General features: G+C 39.3%; 1 long non-coding RNA gene and 1 other non-coding gene across 2 annotated transcripts in view; both read right to left on the bottom strand.

Annotated features, from left to right (window-relative positions):
* The window catches only part of LOC129654039 (uncharacterized), a 30,146-nt gene extending 14,244 nt beyond the window's left edge, over nt 1–15,902 (bottom strand). The window contains exons 1-2 of the long non-coding RNA XR_008715353.1: nt 15,794–15,902; nt 15,460–15,557 (exon numbers count right to left, since the gene is read on the bottom strand). This is a non-coding gene — a long non-coding RNA (uncharacterized LOC129654039). The remainder of the gene's footprint in view (nt 1–15,459; nt 15,558–15,793) is intronic.
* LOC129654355 (U6 spliceosomal RNA) lies at nt 12,079–12,180 on the bottom strand. Its single transcript, XR_008715440.1, has one exon. It is a non-coding gene; the product is annotated as a U6 spliceosomal RNA (small nuclear RNA).
* Nucleotides 15,903–21,717: the final 5,815 nt, after the last annotated feature.

Genomic DNA, 21,717 nt, shown 5'->3' with positions numbered 1-21,717 from the left:
GTAGGTGCCCAAACCCACCTCCCCAAATTCCCTGAAACTAGTCTGAACAAAGGAAAAAGAAAAATACAATCAAAGTTAACCCGTGATTCATATGCCTTAAGCCTAGGTAGTTAACAGTAGACAATTATCAATAGGCTTGTGGTCATACCCCAATAAGCATAATAGAATGTATGATCTATTCGGTTACACAGATAATTAGGGTATTCTTTTAGGCGATGGAGAGCCCTGGGGCTCTTCCTTCCAGGGGCCTGGTTTTCCAATTGGTATGTCATACTAGGCATACAGCTCAAAGTCCACAGTCCGGCCCAAGATGAAGTCCTGCTTTCAAGACAGAGCCTGTTCTGTTTCCTCCTTCATTGCAACCCCATGGACTGTAGCCTTCCAAGCTCCTCTGTTCATGGGATTCTCCAGGCAAGAATACTAGAGTGGGTTGCCATTTCCTTCTCCAGGGGATCTCCCTGACCCAGGAATCAAACTGGGGTCTCCTGCATTGTAGGTGGATTCTTTACCAACTGAGCTACAGGGAAGCCCTAGGTAACTATAGTGAAGTGAAGTGAAGTCAAAATCATTCAGTCGTGTCCAACTCTTTACAACCCCATGGACTATACAGTCCGTGGAATTCTCCAGGTCAGAATACTGGGGGGGGTAGCTTTTCCCTTCTCCAGGGGATCTTCCCAACCCAGGGATCGAACCCAGATCTCCCACATTCTTTACCAGCTGAACCACAAGGGAAGCCCCAGGTGACTATAGGGTACTAGCCCCAGGTGGCGCTAGTGGCAAAGAGCCTGCCTGACGATGCAAGAGGTGCAGGAGACACAGGTTCAATCCCTGGAGAGCCTGATGGGCTACAGTTCATGGAGTTGCAAAGAGTCGGACACAACGGAACCAACTTAGCACCCTCAGAATATTCACTGAACTTACTACAGTTCCCTAAATAGTCACAATTTTAACTCAATTCCTCTTATGAAGAAAAGCCTGTGCCAGGTGTTGGAGAAACAGAGATGAGTAAAATATGGGTCCTGATGTGAAAAATCATTCCCCCACACACACAAAATAAAAACACTGCCACCAAATTCTGAATACATACTATGTGCCCAGCACTCTGTAAGGCACTTTACAAGTGCCATCTCATTTAATTATAACTATAATCCTATGTGGCAGGTATGTTTTACAATCATTTTTAAAATCAGGAAATGGAGGCACAGTCAGGTTAAATAACTTGACTGAGTCACTCGAGCACTAGTAATCAGAATAGGAACCGTGTGTGTGTGTATGTGTGTGTGTGTAAGACTTAAAACAATTCTTGAACTCATGGTTTTATGGGTCAGAAGTCTGGGCTGGGCTTAAACATGTTAAGTCTTCTGGTTCAGTTTGATTCATTCACGTCTCTGCAGTCAAGAGCCCAGCAGCTCAGAGGTCCTACTTCAGGCACTTAAAAAAGCTGTCAGTTTAGGGAATAGGGGTAGTTGAGCCCGCATCCTCTAGCAGACTAGACTAAACTAGTCTCTCATCCTCCCACAGACTAGCCCGGGCTTAGCCCATGGACTATGAAGGTTATGTAAGACTGAAAGTAGAGGCAAGCCAGGTCCTTTAAGGTGAAGGCTACGAAATGGCATTCAATATTACTTCTACCACATTGTACTGTTCACAGAAAATCATGAGGCCCTCATTCAAGATGTGAGGAACTTGCTCAGTAAATATGTCCACAACATCTTGCGTTTAGTAGGTGCTCACTAAATGCTTATTAAACAAATAAAAATAAAAGATTCTGCATTTCCAATGCAAGGGGTGCAGATTCAATCCTCGGTAGGGGAACTAAGATCCTACGTGACAGGCAGTGTGGCCAAAATACTAAAATAAATTTGGGTCTCTAAATAAAAAATTTTTTAATAAAATAAAAAATTCAATCTTATGCTCACCATTGCTCATTATTCAGTTCAGTTCAGTTCAGCCACTCAGTCGTGTCCGACTCTTTGTGACCCCATGAACCGCAGCACACCAGGCCTCCCTGTCCATCACCAACTCCTGGAGTCCACCCAAACCCATGTCCATTGTGTCAGTGATGCCATCCAACCATCTCATCCTCTGTCGTCCCCTTCTCCTCCTGTCCTCAATCTTTCCTAGCATCAGGGTCTTTTCAAGTGAGTCAGCTCTCCACATCAGGTAGCCAAAGTATTGGAGTTTCAGCTTTAGCATCAGTCCCTCCAAAGAACACCCAGGACTGATCTCCTTTACGATGGACTGGTTGGATCTCCTTGCAGTCCAAGGGACTCTCAAGAGTCTTCTCCAACATCACAGTTCAAAAGCATCAATTCTTCAGCGCTCAGCTTTCTTTATAGTCCAGTTCTCACATCCATACATGATTACTGGAAAAACCACAGCCTTGACTAGATGGACCTTTGTTGGCAAAATAATATCTCTGCTTTTTAATATGCTGACTAGGTTGGTCATAACTTTCCTTCCAAGGAGTAAGTGTCTTTTAATTTCATGGCTGCAATCACCATCCGCAGTGATTTTGGAGCCCAGGAAAATAAAGTCAGCCACGGTTTCCACTGTTTCCCCATCTATTTGCCATGAAGTGATGGGACCAGATGCCATGATCTTAGTTTTCTGAATGTTGAGTTTTAAGCCAACTTTTTCACTCTCCTTTTTCACTTTCATCAAGAGGCTCTTTGGTTCTTCTTCACTTTCTGCCTTAAGGGTGGTGTCATCTGCATACTGAGGTTATTGATATTTCTCCCGGCAATCTTGATTCCAGCTTGTGCTTCCTCCAGCCCAGCATTTCTCATAATGTACTCTGCATATAAGTTAAATAAGCAGGGTGACAATATACAGCCTTGATGTACTCCTTTTCCTATTCGGAACCAGTCTGTTGTTCCATGTCCAGTTCTAATTGTTGCTTCTTGACTTGTTTCTCAAGAGGCAGGTCAGGTGGTCTGGTATTCCCATCTCTTGAAGAATTTTTCACAATTTATTGTGATCCACACAGTCAAAGGCTTTGGCATAGTCAATAAAGCAGAAATAGATGTTTTTCTGGAACTCTCTTGCTTTTTCTATGATCCAGTGGATGTTGGCAATTTGATCTCTGGTTCCTCTGCCTTTTCTAAAACCAGCTTGAATATCTGGAAGTTCATGGTTCAAACATTGCTGAAGCCTGGCTTGGAGAATTTTGAGCATTACTTTACTAGTGTGTGAGATGAATGCAATTGTGTGGTAGTTTGAACATTCTTTGGCATTACCTTTCTTTGGGATTGGAATGAAAAGTGACCTTTTCCAGTCCTGTGGCCACTCCTGAGTTTTCCAAATTTGCTGACATATTTAATGCAGCACTTTCACAGCATCATCTTTTAGAATTTGAAATAGCTCAACTGGAATCCCATCACCTCCACTAGCTTTGTTCGTAGTGATGCTTCCTAAGGCCCACCTGACTTCACATTCCAGGATGTCCGGCCCTAGGTGAGTGGGAGTGATCACACCTTCGTGATTATCTGGGTTAGGAAAATCTTTTTTGTACAGTTCTTCTGTGTATTCTTGCTACCTCTTCTTAATATCTTCTGCTTGCTCATTATTAGAGAAACACAAATTAAAACTACAATGAGGCATCACCTCACACTAGTCAGAATGGCCATCAAGAAAACATCTACAAACAATAAGAGCTGGAGAGACTGTGGAGAAAAGGGAACCCTCTTGCACTGTTTGTGGGAATGTAAACTGATATAGCCACTATGGACAACAGTATGGAGATTTAAAAACTAGGAGTAAAACTACCATATGACCCAACGATCCCACTACTGGGCATATACCCTGAGAAAACCATAATCCCAAAAGACACATGTACCCCAGTATTCACTGAAGCACTATTTACAATAGCTAGAATATGGAAGTAACCTAGATGTCCATCGACAGATGAATGAATAAAGAAGTTGTGGTACATATATACAATTGAATGTTACTCAGTCATGAAAAGGAATGGATTTGAGTCAGTTTCAATGAGGTAGATGAAACTAGAGCCTGTTGTACAGAGTGAAGTAACTTAGAAAGGGAAAAACAAATACTGTGTATTAACACATATATAGAATCGAGAAAAATGGTACTAATTAGCCTATTTGCAGGGCAGGAATAGAGATGTAGACTTAAAGAAGAGACTTGTGAATACAGAGGGGGAAGAAGAGGGTGGGACGAATTGAGAGAGTAGCATTGAAATGTGTACATTACCATATATAAAATAGATAGCTGATGGGAAGTTGTTGTAGAACACAGGGAGCTCAACCTGGTGCTCTCTGACAACCTAGAGGGGTAGGATGGGGTGCGGGGTGGGAAGGAGGTTCAAGAGGAAGGGGACATATTTATACTTACAGCCAACTCATGTTGTAGTATGGCAGAAACCAACACAACACTGTAAATAAATTATCCTCCAACCAAAAATAAATTTCAATAAAAAGCAAAAAAAATTTTCAGTCTTAAAGAACACAGACTCTATTCAGTGTAATCAATTAATCATCCTTTTCTCATCTGCAGAGAACCAGAAGTCTCAACCCATCCATTCTTATCTTTGCTTTAAAGTAGCAAATGAGAGGTTAGTAAGGAGTAAGAGGCAGCACCACTTAAAGTCACAGTGAAGAATCTCAGTTGGCCCCCAAAAAACAGTTCCTCTAAAGAGATCCAGGGCATCATCAGAAGCCTTGACCAGATACCTGGTCCAAGCCTGGCCACCTGAATTGAAAGCCCCATGCCTTGCTCTTCAATTATGGGGTAAAAAAGACGTTTAGGCCATTGTTAGGGCATGGAGACAGCCTCCTTTCACTCTTTTTCCTCCAAAATTTAATAGCTTTTTTGAGATTGAAATGACACAGAATGAATTGTACATATTTAAGTGTACAATTTGATACCTCTTGACATATGTATTTATGAAATTATTTGTGAAAATATTACCATGATCAAAATAATGAATATCCATCACCCCAAGTTTTCTCATGCCTCTTTTTAATCCCTCCCTCTTATCTCTTCCTGTCTGCTTCTGACCTGCTGCTGCTAAGTCGCTTCAGTCGTGTCCCACTCTGTGCGACCCCATAGACGGCAGCCCACCAGGCTCCCCCGTCCCTGGGATTCTCCAGGCAAGAACCCAATGGAGTGGGTTGCCATTTCCTTCTCCAATGCATGAAAGTGAAAAGTGAAAGTGAAGTCAGTCGTGCCCGACTCTTAGCGACCCCATGGACTGAGCCTGCCAGGCTCCTCCATCCATGGAATTTTCCAGGCAAGATTATTGGAGTGGGTTGCCATTGCCTTCTCAGGCTTCTGACCGAGGCAACCTCTAATTTGCTTTCTGTCCTGCTGCTGCTGCTGTTGCTGCTAAGTCGCTTCAGTCGTGTCCGACTCTGTGCAACTCCATAGATGGCAGCCCACCAGGCTCCCCCTGTCCCTGGGATTCTCCAGACAAGAACACTGGAGTGCATTGCCATTTCCTTCTCCAATGCATGAAAGTGAAAAGTGAAAGTGAAGTCGCTCAGTCGTGTCGGACTCTTCGCGACCCCATGGACTGCAGCCTACCAGGCTCCTCCGCCCATGGGATTTTCCAGGCAAGAGTACTGGAGTGGGTTGCCATTGCCTTCTCCAGCTTTCTGTCCTAGGCAACCTCTAATTTACTTTCTGACTCAATATGTCAGTAAATTTGGAAAACTCAGCAGTGGCCACAGGACTGGTAAAGGTCAGTTTTCATTCCAATCTCAAAGAAGGGCAGTGCAAAATAATGTTCAAACTACCAGGCAATTACGCTTATTTCACATGCTAGTAAAAGTTATGCTCAAAATCCGTCAAGTTAGGCTTCAGCAGTACATGAACCAATAACTTCCAGATGAACAAGCTGGGTTTAGAAAAGGCAGAGGAAACAGAAATCAAATTGCTAACATTTGCTGGATCATAGAGAAACCAAGGGAATTCCAGAAAAACATCTACTTCTGCTTTATTCACTATGTTGCTAAAGCCTTTTATTGTGTGGATCACAGTGAAATAGATTCTTAAAAAGATGGTAATAACAGACCATCTTCCCTGTCTCCTGAGAAACTTGAATGCAGGAAAAGAAGCAACAATAGAACAACTGACTGGTTCAAAATCGGGAAAGGAGTACATCAAGGCTGTATATCGTCACCCTGTTTATTTAACTTATATGCAGAGGACATCATGCAAAATGCCAGGCTGGATAAATCACAAGCTGGAATCAGTATTTCCAGGAGAAATATTAACAACCTCAGATATGCAAAGGATACCACTCCAGGGGCAGAAATTGAAGAAGAACTAAAGAACCTCTTGAGGGGTAAAAGAGGAGAGTGAAAAGACTGGCTTAAAACTCAACATTCAAAAAACTAAAATCATGGCATCCGATCCCATCACTTCATGGCAAATAGAAGGGTAAAAGTAGGAGCAGTGACAGATTTTATTTTGCTGGGCTCCAAAATCACTGTGGATGGTGACAGCAGCTATGAAATTAAAAGATGCTTGCTACTTGGAAGGAAAGCTATGACCAACCTAGACAGTACATTAAAAAGCAGAGACATCACTTTGCTGACAAAGGTCTATATAGTCAAAGCTATGGTTTTTCCAGTAGTCACATACGGATGGAAGATTTGAACCCTAAGGAAGGCTGGGCTCTGAAGAACTGATGTTTTTGGACTGTGGTGTTGCAAAAGACTCTCAAGAGTCCATTGGACAGCAGGGAGATCAAACCAGTCAATCCTAAAGGAAATCCACCCTGAATATTCATTGGAAGGACTGATGCTAGAGCTGAAACTCCAATACTATAGCCATCTGATGTGAAGAGCTGACTTTTTGGGAAAAAACCTGATACTGGGAAAGATAGAAGATAAAAGAGAAGGGCAGGCAGAGGATGAGATGGTTGGATAGCATCACCGACTCAATGGACATGCATCTGAGCCAACTCCAGGAGATAGTGAAGGACATGGGAGCCTGGCATGCTGCAGTCCATGGTGTCCCAAAGAGTTGGACATCACTTAGCAACTGAACAACAACAATATAGGATTATGTTTGTAATTCACAAATTATGTTTGTAAAATACATAATTCCAAGTATAAAATACATAAAATACAAGTATTGCTTGTATTTTTTAGAATTTTTAAAAAATATAATCATACACTCTTTTTTTGTCTGGCTTCTTGCTTTCAGCATAATTATTTTGAAATTTATGTACATTGTTGTGTGCTTCCCAGGCGACACTGGTGGTAAAGAGCCTGCCTGCCAATGTAGGAGACAAAAGAGATGTGGGTTCTATCCTTGGTTCTGGAAGATCCCCTGGAGGAGAGCATGGCAACCCATTCCAGCATTCTTGCCTGGAGAATCCCCATAGACTGAAGAGCCTGGAGGGCTACAGTCCATAGGGTCGCACAGAATTGGACACGACTGAAGCAACTAAGCACTCACACACGCATATGAATACTATTCAGCCATAAAAATGATGAAATATTGCCATTTGCAGCAACATAGATGGACCTAGAAACTAACATATTAAATGCAATAAGAAGTCAGACAGTGAAAAACAAATATGTATATGTGGAATCTAAAATTAATACAAATGAACTTATTTGCAAAACAGAAATAGATTTACAGACATAGAAAACAAACTTATGGTCACGAAAAGGAAAGGGATGGAGAGATAAATTAGGAATATGAGATTAAGACATAGACAGTACTATATACACAATAGATAAATAACAAGAATATACTGTATAGCACTGACAACTATATTCAAATCTTGTAATAGCCTATAATGGAAAAGAATATTAAAAAGTGTATATATACACATATATATATAAAACACTGTTGTACACCTGAAACATTGTAAATCAACTGTAGTTCAATTTTTTAAAAAAGCAGGAGAGGAAAAAAGATGAATAAAAGAGCTAAGACTGTTCTGCATTATAATTTAAATTCTAAGTTCATTGTGTGTGAGAGTTGTGTTATGTAGGAAAATTATGAAAATGTTTCTTTTCCTTCTTGTTGGTACCACTCTGGAAACTGACGTTTGTCCTTGGCAGATCAATGTGTGTTTGTGTGCCTGATTTGATGATTGTCTACTAAATCCTTAGAATAACAAAGCTCTTTCTAGATACTAGACTATGCAGCTGGACTTAGAATAGAAAGTACACCTGGAACCCCCATGCCTTTTCCATGGTATTATTCTAGACTGGTCCCATCATGGCATCTGGTCCCATCACTTCATGGGAAACAGATGGGGAAACAATGGAAATAATGACAGACTTTGTTTTGGGGAGCTCCAAAATCACTGCAGATGGTGACTGCAGCCATTAAATTAAAAGATACTTGCTCCTTGGAAGAAAAGCTATGACCAACCTAGACAGCATATTAAAAAGCAGAAACATTACTTTGCTGACACAGGTCCGTCTAGTCGAAGCTATGATTTTTCCAGTAGTCAGGTATGGATGTGAGAGTTGGACTATAAAGAAAACTGAGTGTCAAAGTGTTGATGGTTTTGAATTGTGGTGTTGGAAAAGACTCTTGAGAGTCCCTTGGACTGCAAGGAGATCCAACCAGTCCATCCTATAAGAAATCAGTCCTGAATATTCATTGGAAGAACTGATGCTGAGGCTGAAACTCATACTTTTGCCACTTGATGCAAAGAACTGACTCATTTGAAAAGACCCTGATGCTGGGAAAGATTGAAGGTCAGAGGAGAAGGGGACAACAGAGGATGAGATGGTTGGATGGCACCACCGACTTGATGGACGTGAATTTGAGCAAGCTCTGGGAGCTGGTGATAGACAGTGAAGCCTGGTGTGCTGCAGCCCATGGGGTAGCAAAGAGTCGAACATGACTGAGTGACTGAACTGATTCTAGACTGAAATATTCAAGGTGGGGAAACATGTTGCTGGGAGATACTCAGATCTATAGACTATCAGGAGAGGAAAGGAGGTTGTGAACTATAATCTACAATTCAAACAAACCATTAGCAGCAGAAAAATGAAGAGTGTTTTCTGACTGGACAGAGAATGCCTTTCTGAGCAACAGAGTGCAGGTGGGTGAATCCATAATGGATGTGGTGCAACTCCTCTTACCCTTCATTTTCCTAAGTATACTAAGGAAGGTGATTCCAATGAGTGGGCAAGGGAAATCTGAGGTTTGGGTTGTGCCCTGAAGAGGATGAATAGAGAACTCTGAGAGCACATATGAGTGACATCTAAGGAAGGAGGGCGCTGAAGGAATGCTTCCCATAGGAGAAGACATCTGAGCTGCATTTTGGATTAATAACATTTTCCATAAACTGTCTAGCAAAACCAAGTATATGTAACTTTGTTCTGTATTTTCCTAGTCTTCTGTAAATGTGTTATCACACCTCCATAACTTTAAATAGGAAAGAGAAAAAAAGAAATCTTGATGAGCAGAGTTTTTAGGAAACTGATGCATAGATAGGTGAATATATTTCCCCAGAGAAAATGAAGCATATGGTCGGACATCTGATTTGGCAATATGACAGAATATTTGAAATTGGGACTCTCCAGTAGAAGACAGCATATGGTCACTGTAAGCACAGGGTGTAGTTTGGGAGAAGGCACTAAGGTGTGAGCCAAAGAAACAGTGAGTGACTGCACTGGGATGAAGCAAATGTCTAAAGCCATCAGCATTGACTTCAGAGAGTTAAAAATAGCACTAAATAGAAGCCAACCAAGATCCCCTGCAGAGTTTCTCACCCACTCTCCTCTCTCTGATGTGACAGATATCAACAGCCTCCAGCAACGCCCACCAGGTAGGCTTTAGAAGTGGGTGATGATAGATTTTGAGGCAACAGTGGACATGAGGGTCAGCAAAAAAACAGTGAAGTAGTTGGGAAACAGACAGCAAATCCTGCTGCAAAGATACTGATTACACCTCTCTTAACTCCCACCTTGTGACAAAGGCCGGCGTTGTAAATATTTTACTTAATAGTTTATATGTCCCTCAGAAGACAGGATACAAAAGATGTTCTTTCTTTTTGAAAGGGAAACAATATTTTTAACCTAAAGAGAAAATGGAGGGATGGGTGGGAGGGAGGCTTGAGGGAGGGGACATATGTATCCTTATAGCTGATTCACATTGTTGTGCAGCAGAAGCTAACACAACATCGTAAGGCAATTGTCCTCCAATTTAAAATATATCCTATGATAAACCATAATGGAAAAGGATATTTTAAAAAGAATACACACACACACACACACACACACACAAATCACTTTGTTGTATAACAGGAATTAATGACAATGTAAATCAACAATGCTTCAATAAAAATAAAAAGAGAAAATGGATTAGATTAATTGCATTTTGGTACCACCTACTTGACTTCCTCCTCTGCAAGGCATAAACTCCTAAACACCTGTATTTAAAATAGTGTAATATTATTATGGTACTTCATGGGATAAGAGAAAATAAATTTTAAAAATCTAAGGACTTCTTGAAAAGGGAATAAAAGGGTGAAAATCAACCAGAAACCTAATTCGGGGAGGAAATAATTTGTGAAAATCAAATAGGTAGATAATGGTGACAAAGCAAATCATGACATTTCTTGGAGGGGGTGATAAATTTTCAGAATCTGAGTTTACTTCTTTGCATTTCATGACATAATGAAGTAGTTAATCTCATACATTCATGTTGAAGAAAACAGGTACCTTGACAGGAGCAAACACTTTTTTAAAGTTTTTATTTTTTATTGGAATATAACTGATTAGCAATGTTGTGATAGTTTCAGGAGGTCAGCAAAGGACCTCAACCATACATTTACATGTATCTATTCTCCCCCAAATTCCCCTCCCATCCAGGCTGGCACATAATATTGAGTAGAGTTCCCTGTGCTATACAGTAGGTTCTTCCTGGTTACCCATTTTAAATATAGCAGTGTGTACACGTCCATACAAACTCCTTAACTATCCTTCCCTACAACCTTCCCCCCAGCAATCTTAAGTCCGTTCTCTAAGTCTGTGAGTCTGTGTAAGTTTATTTGTATAATTTCTTTTTAGATTCCACAGGTAAGTGATGTCATACAATATTTCTCCTTCTCTGACTTACTTCACTCAGCATGACAAACTCTAGGTCCATCCATGTTTCTGCAAATGGCATTATTTTATTCATTTTAATGACTGAGCAATAGTCCATTGTATATATGTACCACATTTTCTTTATTCATTCCTCTGTTGATGGACATTTAGGCTGCTTACATGTCTTGGCTATTGTAAACAGTGCCACAGTGAACATCGGGGTGCGTGTATCCTTTCAGATCATGTTTTTAAGAGCAGATAATTTTAAAAAGAAGGAAAACAGGCCAAAAAAATACATTAAAATATTTAGCCTCACTAGTAATCAATAACAATGAGATAATGTCTTTATCAAGTTAATAAAAAATAAAAAAAAAACAATAATGCTCAGGGTTGTTAAGGGTAGAACTGTATAGTCTCACAGGTGGCTAGAGGGAGCATAAAAGGTATGACTTTTCTGGGAAGCAAAATATAAGAAAAATCTCAAAAATGAGCCGAGCATCTGATGTAGAATTTTACTTCTAATATTTATTTTGGGGAAATAAACAGAAGCGATACAGTCCATAGGGTTGCAGAGTCGGACACGACTGCAGCAACTTAGCATGAATGTTTAAGGCCAGATATAAAATTTTAATAGTATTGTTTACAAAGCTGAAAACGTCCAAGAGTTAATTAATGAATGTGATGATATTTCTATCCATTAAGTGTGCAGTCATTTAAAATTACACCTATATGCATATACCTGGGAAGAAATTCATAATGCTAATAATAAAGTAGGTTCTGAAATTGTATAGTTTGACTTCAAATTTTTTTAAATTTATAACTATAGACATGAATGCTTACCCCCAAAAAAGCCCAAAATGTTAGCAGTGACAGGATTATGGATACCTATTCTATCTTCTGATATTTTCTATTTTTCTTTAATAAAGATGTACTATTTATGTAACAATATTTTAATAATTAAAGCATAATCAATATACAATATCATTCATTTCAGCTGTACATCATAGTAATTATATTCATTGAAATGGTTACTGTGATAAGTCTAAAAAATGTGGAATGCTTCACAAATTTGCTTCCTCACACAGGGGCTATTCTAATCTTCTCTATATCATTCCAATTTTAGTGTAAATGTTGCCAAAGTAAGCACTATAATAACATTTTAACGACTACTTTATGAACAGAAGTATTTTCACTCAAGGTTTTCTCTCCAAAAACGAAAAAAATCATTTTTTTCATTCACTCCAAAAATGCAGGAGTGTGAGGATGTCCAGAAGATGAAGCTGAATAAGAATTGCATGTGTTCAAGAGTCTAACTTTCAGGAGGAAAGTCTAACTTTCAGGAAAAACAATGAAGAACTTGTATACATGCTCCAGACTTGATTAATTCAGCAAAGATTTTTTTAGGTCATCATTTTATTCTATTTTTCTGGCTTAAAAAATTCTTCATCTGGAGAACTACACTTTCATAAATTGGGGGATATAGGATGAGATGGAGTGGGGAAATTCAAATATTTTCTGTCAGCAGCTTTACTTCTGTCTGTGTTTATCTCATGACCAAGGAAAAATGGTTCACAATAGTCTTCAACCATCAGAAATATCTCAAGATTTCAAATATACAGTAAGAACCATCATACAGATGCTTTTATAGCACCTTTCAAAATGTTAACATCAAACAGCACCTGTAATACCCTTATGTTGTGTTGTTAGTCCCTCAGTCGTGTCGGACTCTGCAACCCCATGGACTGTAGCCCACTAGGCTCCTCTGTCCATGGGACTTTCCAGGCAAGAATACTGGAGTGGGTTGCCATTTCCTTCTCCAGGGGATCTTCCTGACCCAGGGGTCAGGCCTGGGTATCCTGCATCACAGGCAGATTCTTTACCACCTGAGCCACCCAGGGAAGCCCATATAAGCTATATCAAAGCAGTGTGATTCATAGGTCATCATGAAATGCAGGTTTCCAAACTATACACAAAAGTGTCTGTTTTAGCCAAGGTTCTCAGTAGCAGTAGTTAGAAACCAATTCTCACTGATTTAAGCAGATCAATAGTGGATTAAAAGGATATTGGGTTGCTGCTGCTGCTAAGTCACTTCAGTTTTGTCCAACTCTGTGTGACCCCATAGACAGCAGCCCACCAGGCTCCCCCATCCCTGGGATTCTCCAGGCAAGAACACTGGAGTGGGTTGCCATTTCCTTCTCCAATGCAGGAAACTGAAAAGTGAAAGTGAAGTCGCTCAGTCGTGTCTGACCCTCAGCGACCCCATGGACTGCAGCCTACCAGGTTCCTCCGTCCATGGGATTTTCCAGGCAAGAGTACTGGAGTGGGGTGCCATTGCCTTCTCCAGGATATTGGGTTATACTTCCATAATTTTTGAAAATGATATTGAGTGCCTCACAGAATTGCTAGGAATGCTTGAAAAACTAAGCTTGAAGTCCAGCAGTAGGGATAAACCACCCACAGAACTGATCTGATGAAGGAGCTGGCTAGGATAACCAACCATCCTGGTTTTTCTGGGGTCGAATGATTTCCAGAGATTCAGAGCTTTCCATGCTAAGACTGGGTAAGAGCTATGCAAGCTGTGAGACTAGGGTTCCCCCCGCACCCCCCCAGCCAGTGCCAGGGACATCAGGCTAGACCACACAGTCTGCCATTTGGCTACCTCTACACCGGAAATGGTAGATTGCAGTAATCTTTCCTGCCAGGAGATTAAGAGAGAGAGATGGTTGCTTATATCTTCAGGTTTGAGTCAAAAGTCCAGCAGAGATATCTGATTGAAAAGCCTGGGTCATGGGTCATATGCCTTTACCCTAGCTGCAAGGAAGACAGAGAAAGATTATTTGACATCTTCCACTATGGGAGACCTCTTTGCTTACCACCAAGGCTTACACAGTGAGGAATTCTCTAGATAGAGGAAAGCAGTGCAGGTGACCCAGATAATGACCAGTTCCCCTACAGAATCCAAATGATTACTATTTTTAACTCTCTAACATTACTTGAGGACACTAAGGCAATCATTTGTCTTTTTTTTTTTTTTGTCGATCAATTGGCTGACTATATTGACAGGATTCTGATTGGTTACATGTTAAAGAAAACATACAATACAAAATGCAGAAAAAGTTCATTCCATCCCTTCCCCCTAACCCGCTCTTATGCACCCACCCCTAAACACTCGTCGTCGTGCTTTGGCCAGAACACGACTCAGAACCAAAGGTCAGGGTGACCAAGGATGAAGCAGAAGGGGGCTGTGAGCAATGGGTTCATGGCTGTCACAATAATGCGAATGCTGTGAGTCTCCGGGCTGTGATTCAGTGGGTGAGAGAGGCACTGCAGCCTGATGACCAACAGTTGAGGGAAGAGCTGCCCCTCCCTTCTCTGGCCCCTCTGGCCTTCCCTTCCGCTCAGAACCAAGAGCACTCCAAACACAGTAAGGATATGGATGCTCCTGCTGACATTGTAGTTTCTTTGATTTAAATTAAGTTTTAAAAGTCAGACTAACAACATGTCACTGTAATACTATTACCTGATTACCTGATCACACAATATTAATTACCTGATCACACAGTAGTTTATGTTTGCTAAAAATTTTATAACTATATGACAAAAATAATCCTATATTTAGGTTGTAAAAAGTTTAATCCTCTGCTTTTTATCCACCACAATGGATTGTTCCCTTTTCATTATTTTCTCAGGAGAAATCTTTTCTCTCTTTTGTTTTTAATATTTTTAATATTTCTAGAGAAGACAAATATTTGCCAAGGAGAAATGGATTTGAATGGAAAACTTTTATCAAGGACAAATGTTAAGAACAGTAATGGACAATGTGTTCTGCGTAACTCTTTGGCCTTCACTCTTACATTTGTTGTGGTTAAGTGACTTGAGCAAAGAATTTCAAATCAGCGCTTGTGTACTTTTCGTAGCTGTTCATTTCTCTTGCAGAATGACCTGGAACAAACCCATTAAAATTTTGTTGTCTTATCTTCATATACTGAACTAAAAAAGTGAAAATGCCCATAATAGATCAAAGATACAGTTTTTACTGATTATAAACAACAAAACAACAGACTCAGAGCCTGGTCCTGCCTTTCATGGTGTAATTGTGCATTCTTGAGAATATCACTTAAATTCTCACATGTCAGTTTCTTTGATCTATAAATGATAGTAATATCTATACTATTTCAAAATATATATGAGAAAAAGATTTTTAAAAGTATAGAACAATAAGTGCAAAGTGTTATTATTGAATGACTCTTTCAGGATTTAGTGCTAAAAATGCAGAATGCTTCCTTTTATTTTATCTGGAAAATATGTCTCTGAAAATAAATTTAAAATTATAGAAGCTAATAGATAAATCCTTTCACATTTATAGTTATCTTCTGCATGGTAGATTTTTAAGTGGTAATTATTAATTCAGTTTTCTTACACTTACCGTTTCCTAAACTCCATTTTTTCAAAAGCTTTCTGAATTATATTTATAGTCTCTGAAGTCCTGGGGATGCTCTTCTGTGGTTTTTTCTTTTTTTTAACCTAAGATGTCCAAGATAAGATTGCATACAAGAGACAACCATTAATACAGGAAATAGTAGCAGAATGATTCTACTTAAAATAATTGCCCCCTAATGGAAGTATAGAATGTAAACTCCATTTATACTGAGAAGAACAAATGGGGAGGAGGAGAATCTGTTGAAAGAGATTTGCTTGACAAATATACCATATCTACTTTGTGAAATTACCAAGTGCCTAAGGACTAGAAAAGTACTCACATGCCCCCAATGAAGAGGCTCCTTTGTTTCCTTGATAGCTGGCCCTTTGAACAGTGTCTGGATAATCTCACATTAACTCTCTGGAGCTGTGAATTTATAGATTAAAAATTGCTGATATAGGACAGCCATGTGATTAATCAAGATACCAGAAATATAAGCAAGCAGGCAAGAGGCTTATTCTGGCAGCTTCATAACTGGGGCTCTTGGGTAGGGGAAGAATATCTCAATCCCACTCCTTTACAAAAGTCCTTTCTATATCTTAGCCTTTGCTGTCTAAACCTAAATAGAATTCCTTTCTATTTTTAATCCCCTTTCAACATAGTGAAAGCAGAATTTACACACCAGATTTTGCCTTTTATCCATCAGCACTTTAGTTGAAGACAAACTACACTGCCTGTTAATCTCAAGTGGGATAAACCCTTCTGACTTTTCTCTCACACCTACTTTAAGTGTGTTTATCACAGAAGTTTGGCTTAAGCAATTGGTTTGATTTGCAGAGCTGGTACTGCCTATTTCTCTGGGTGACCTTGGGCGAGCTCTCAGATTCTTTTCATAGAGAATGTGATATAGTTAATAAAGAACTATGTGATCTGTCTTGCTCATGATGAAAACTTTTTGTTGGTTGATTTCTTGATTGTGAGGCAGAGCTTAGATTCACAGTGCTGACGAGAGTAGATCCTATTTGTAGAGTTAAATATTCAATTCAGGATTGTTAATACCTAAGAATATGACGGAATTTGACTTACTTCTTCATGAGGCTGAGACACGCAAAACCCTACACATTAATACGAGTAGAATGCAGGTGATGCCACACTATGTCCTGAAAGAACTATAAAGATGTATAAGAAATAATCCCTGATCACAAGGATATCACAGCCTAGTAATGACTTGCTACAATAACTTCTGACACATTTTTAAAAGATTCAGTTCAGGGTCTTCCCTGGTGATCCAGTCACTAAGATTCCATCCTCCTACTGCAGGGAGCCCAGGTTCAATCCCTGGTCAGGGAACTAGATCCCACATGCTGCAACTAAGAGTTCCCAGGCCACAGCTAAAGATCCTGCATGCTGCAACAAAGACCCGGGACAACCAAATAAATAAATAAAAGACTCAATTTAAAATACAATTGAACACAGGCATATATATAAACATAATTCATTAAAATGTACATCTGTTTTGTGCATTGTCTGTATGACTCTTTAACAGTAAAATTATCTACGGATAAAAGCAAAACAAAACAAAAATACAATTGAGACCATTCACCATGTTCAAGGCATGGTTAAAAAAAAATAATAATTCCTATTGCAGTGTTCTAAATAATTTTTATGAAATATGATTATCAATTAAATTTTTGTCTTTCTTTTATAAAAGTCAGTAAGTTTTACAGGATATTTAAAACAGAGAAGAGTCCTAAGTCCTTCCACCTATCATTTCTCTGTTTCCAAAGACAGTAACTCTCAACTCTTTGTGATTTTCTTCATATGAACTTCCATACTGCAAATAACACACTTGGATTGCTGGTAGCTCAGACAGTAAAGAATCAACCTGCAGTGCAAGAGATCTGGGTTTGATCCCTGGGTTGGGAAGATCGCCTGGAGAAGGAAAAGGCTACCCACTCCAATTTTCTTGCTGGGATCAGAGGAGCCTGGTGGGCTACAGCCCATGGAGTCTCAAAGAGTCGAATATGACTGAGTGGATTTCACTTTCACTATTGCTATACCATGTTCTTTCTGTTGTAGGGATTCTCTGTTATTTTCATTCAGTTCAATTCAGTCATTCGTCGTGTCTGACTCTGTGAGACCCCATGGACTGCAGCACGCCAGGCTTCCCTGTCCATCATCAACTCCTGGAGCTTGCTCAAACTCAAGTCCATCGAGTCGGTGATACCATTCAACCGTCTCATCTTCTGTCATCCCCTTCTCCTCCTGCCCTCAATCTTTCCCAGCATCAGGGTCTTTTCTAATGAGTTGGCTCTTTGCATCAGGTGGCCAAAGTATTGGAGTTTCAGCTTCAACATCAGTCCTTCCAATGAATATTCAGAACTGATTTCCTTTAGGATTGACTGGTTGGATCTCCTTGCAGTCCAAGGGACTCTCGAGAGTCTTCTCCAACACCACAGTTCAAAAGCATCAATTCTTTGGCACTTAGATTTCTTCATGGTCCAACTCTCACATCCATACATGACTACTGAAAAAACCATAGTTTTGACTATGTGGACTTTTGTTGGTAAAGTAATGTCTCTGCTTTTTAATATGCTGTCTAGGTTGGTCATAGCTTTTCTTCCAATAAGCAAGTGGTCTTTGAATTTCATGGCTGCAGACACCATCTGCAGTGATTTTTGGAGCCCAGAAACATAAACTGCGTCACTGTTTCCATTGTTTCCAAATCTATTTGCCATTAAGTGACAGGATCTGATGCCATGATCTTAGGTTTTTTTGAATGTTGAGTTTTAAGCCAGCTTTTTCACTCTCCTCTTTCACTTTTATCAAGAGTCTTCCCTCACTCCATCACAATTAAACAGATACACACGCAATCATGATGAGTTCCCATTCCTCATCATCCCAATATAGTGATTAGATAAATGTATACTGTTTCTATTATTATTATATATGCTTTCAGAACAGTGGTCAACTAGGGCCATTTTTGCAAAATATTTTGCTTTCTCTAGAGTTGATAACTTCTATGTAAGTTTAGTTAATATTCTAATCCCTAATTCAATCAAACAATCAGTCAGGTACTTAAATTCATTAATGTATACTATCAGTTTCATCTTCCTAAATATTTCTATCCCCAGCCTCTGACCTACTCCAGCTCGGACTTGTTGCACAGCTATGGTCCTAAGATCTCCCTTGGCAAACACCTTGGAGAATCCTTCACTCCTGTCCTATGAAGATGTCCTGATTGGAACACAACCTTCATTAAGTTCATGAGAAAGGATATATACATGGAAAATAAGTTTTTTGAGACCTTGCATGTCTGAAAATGCCTTTTCCCCCTTCTACTTGCGTACTGAGTATAGAATTCTAGGTCGGAAATAATTTTCCTTCATGATTGTGAGGCCATTTCACTGTTGCTTTCTGCTTCTAATATTGCTTTTGAAAAAGCAAAAGACATTCTGATTCTTGATTGTTGGTATGAAACGTCTGTCCTCTTTTTTTGGAAGTTTGTAGGATCCTACCTTTTTCCCCAGTGAAAATCCATGGTCATGTGTCTGGGTGGGGGTCTTTTTTTCCCATCCTTGATCATATATACCCAAGTAAGATTCTTCAATCTGAAAACTCATGGCTTTCAGTTCTAGGAAATTTTTGTAAATTACCTTATTAATTCCTTTCCAATTGTTTTCTTATTTCTTTCTGTCAGGAACTCCTATTATTCATTTGTAAGACCTCTTGGACTTGTTCTCTGGATTTTTGCCCCCTCTCTTATTTTCTACCTCTTGCTCTTTTTGCTCTGCTTTCTGAAATATCTCCTCAATTGGATCTTCCAAGCTTTCTGTTGAGTTTTTCATGCTACCATGACTTTCATTTCAAAGAATAATTTTTGCTGTCTGAATATTGTTTTTATGTAGCATCTTGTTTCATGAATATAACATCTCTTTTATTTAAGTTTTTTTTCTCCTTGCCTAGTTGCTATCTCAACTTTTTTTTTCTTTTCCTTTTTAAATATTCATTTTTATTTTTATCTGTTTTATGATTTCTTCAACTTCTGGTATTAAATTGATTGTTTGCTCATGTAGGACACTGAAAGCTGATTGAAAGCTTTGAGCATATGTCAATTTCAAGTTTTAGTGTGAAATGATATGGCTGAGTTGTTTTTTGTTTATTGAGGAATCCCTGAAGTATTATCTTTAGCTTTATTTATGCACTGTGATTCTCAGAGAAGGATCTTCCAATTTCTTGCCTAGAAGGTCTAGGCCTGATTGCTGGTATTTTGGAGTCAACTGTCGTAAGAGTACTTGCTCAGACACTCAGTCATGCCTGATTCTTTGCGACCTTATGGACTGTAGCCCACCAGGCTCCTCTGACCATGGGATTCTCCTGGCAAGAATACTGGAGTGGGTTGCCATTTCCTCCTCTAAGGGATCTTCCCAACCCAGGGATCAAACCTGTGTCTCTTATGTCTCCTGTATTGGCAGGCAGGTTCTTTACCACTGAGCCACCTGAGAAGCTAGTGAGAGGACTTAGGATTCAGCAGTCAGCATGCACTCACATTCTCCCATGCTTGGTACAGTATTCAACATTCAACTGTGACTGATGACAGTCAGACCGGAGACCTCTCTGTTTTACCCTCTCCAAAGAAAAAGTCTATAGTCTTTTGTGGGGGGCAGGGAGTAGATAATAAATCAGTAGCGTGGACTGAGAAATAAAATCTAGCTGTGTATTTTATTATCTTTCAACTAACATTCCTTTTAAAAAATTCCCCCTACTTTTATTTCCATTTAAAGAGATACCTAGTCTTGCTAATTCCTGGCATTTTAAGCATTTCTGCAGGACAAGTCAGTTTAGTTCTTGGCTTTCCTCCTGCTAGTTTAGTAAGCTACTTTCTCTGGACTCCTCTCAGTAACCACCAATCTGTACCTGTCTGCTTCATAGCAGACAAAATGTCATTAATTTTGTTTATTCTCCTGTTTTCTAGCTTGTCAGTTTATGGCCTTATATTTTTTTAAAACCTAGTTTTACTGAAGTTTCGGGAAGGAGCAAAATTAGGTGTATGTGCTCCCTTTTACTGAGAAACTCCCATTTATTTTTTTTACTGGGAGACTACTGAATTAAAGGAATTTAATCCAAACCAGAATCATCAGAGAGACACCATCAAAAGCTAACATAGCTCTCCTCTTGTTCCAGTAGGAGCTTATGAAGAGAAAAAAATGGCATGTTGCTCCACACAAAAAATGAAGACCCATTAAAATATGGGTAGGGTGAAGCATAACTAATCAATGACATATTTCCTTCTACAATATTGATTTAGGCTGTACTATTAGTTAAAAATTAATACCTGTTTTTTATGAATAAACTTCATTTTTAGAGCAGTTATAAGCTTACAGAAAAATTACACAGAAAATACAGAGTTCCCAAATACCCTTTTCTACCCTCCGACAGTTTCTCCTGTTCTTAACCTCTTGCATGAGTGGAGTACATTGTTACAATTGATGAATCGATATTGATATGCTATTAAAGTCCATGGTTTCCTCTACGGTTCATTCTTTGTGTTGTACAGGTTTTTTGTTTGTTTGTTTTGTAAAATGCAGTGTCATGTATCCAGCGCTATAGTGTCATACAAAATAGTTTCGGCACCATAAAATACCCTTGCATCACCTATTCGATCCTTCTTTTTTCCCTCTCTTCAAATCACTTACAACTACTGATCATATTACTGTCTCCGCAGTTTAGCCTTTTCAAGAATGTCATATTGTTGATATTATACAGTATGCAGGCTTTTTATACACACTTCTTTCACTTAACAATGTGAAACAACATTTAAGGTTTTTCATATCTTTTTGTGACTTGATAGCTTATGTCTTTTTATCACTACAACATAATCCACTGTATGGATGTACTACAGTTTGTTTATCCACTCACCTAGCAAAGAACATCTTGGTTGCTTCCAAGTAGTAGCAGTTATGAATAAAGCTGCTATAAACATTTGTATATATGTTTTTGTGTGGACATGAATTTTCAACTTATCTGGGTAAATACCTAGGGCAATGTTTCTGAATTAGATGGTAAGATTATGTTTACTTTTTAACAAACTACTAGACTGTCTTCCAAAGGGGCTGTACTAGTTTGTATTCCCATCAGACATAAATGAGAGTTCCGATTGTTCCACATCCTTGTCAGCATTTGGTGTTGACAGTATTTGGAATTTTAGCCACTCCAATGGATATGTAGTAGGAAATCACTGTTGTTTTAATTTGTGGTGCCCTA

The sequence above is a fragment of the Bubalus kerabau genome, chromosome 5 (assembly GCF_029407905.1).
Source record: "Bubalus kerabau isolate K-KA32 ecotype Philippines breed swamp buffalo chromosome 5, PCC_UOA_SB_1v2, whole genome shotgun sequence".
NCBI classification, from domain to species: Eukaryota; Metazoa; Chordata; class Mammalia; order Artiodactyla; family Bovidae; genus Bubalus; species Bubalus kerabau.
This window is presented reverse-complemented; position numbering and strand designations above follow the sequence as displayed.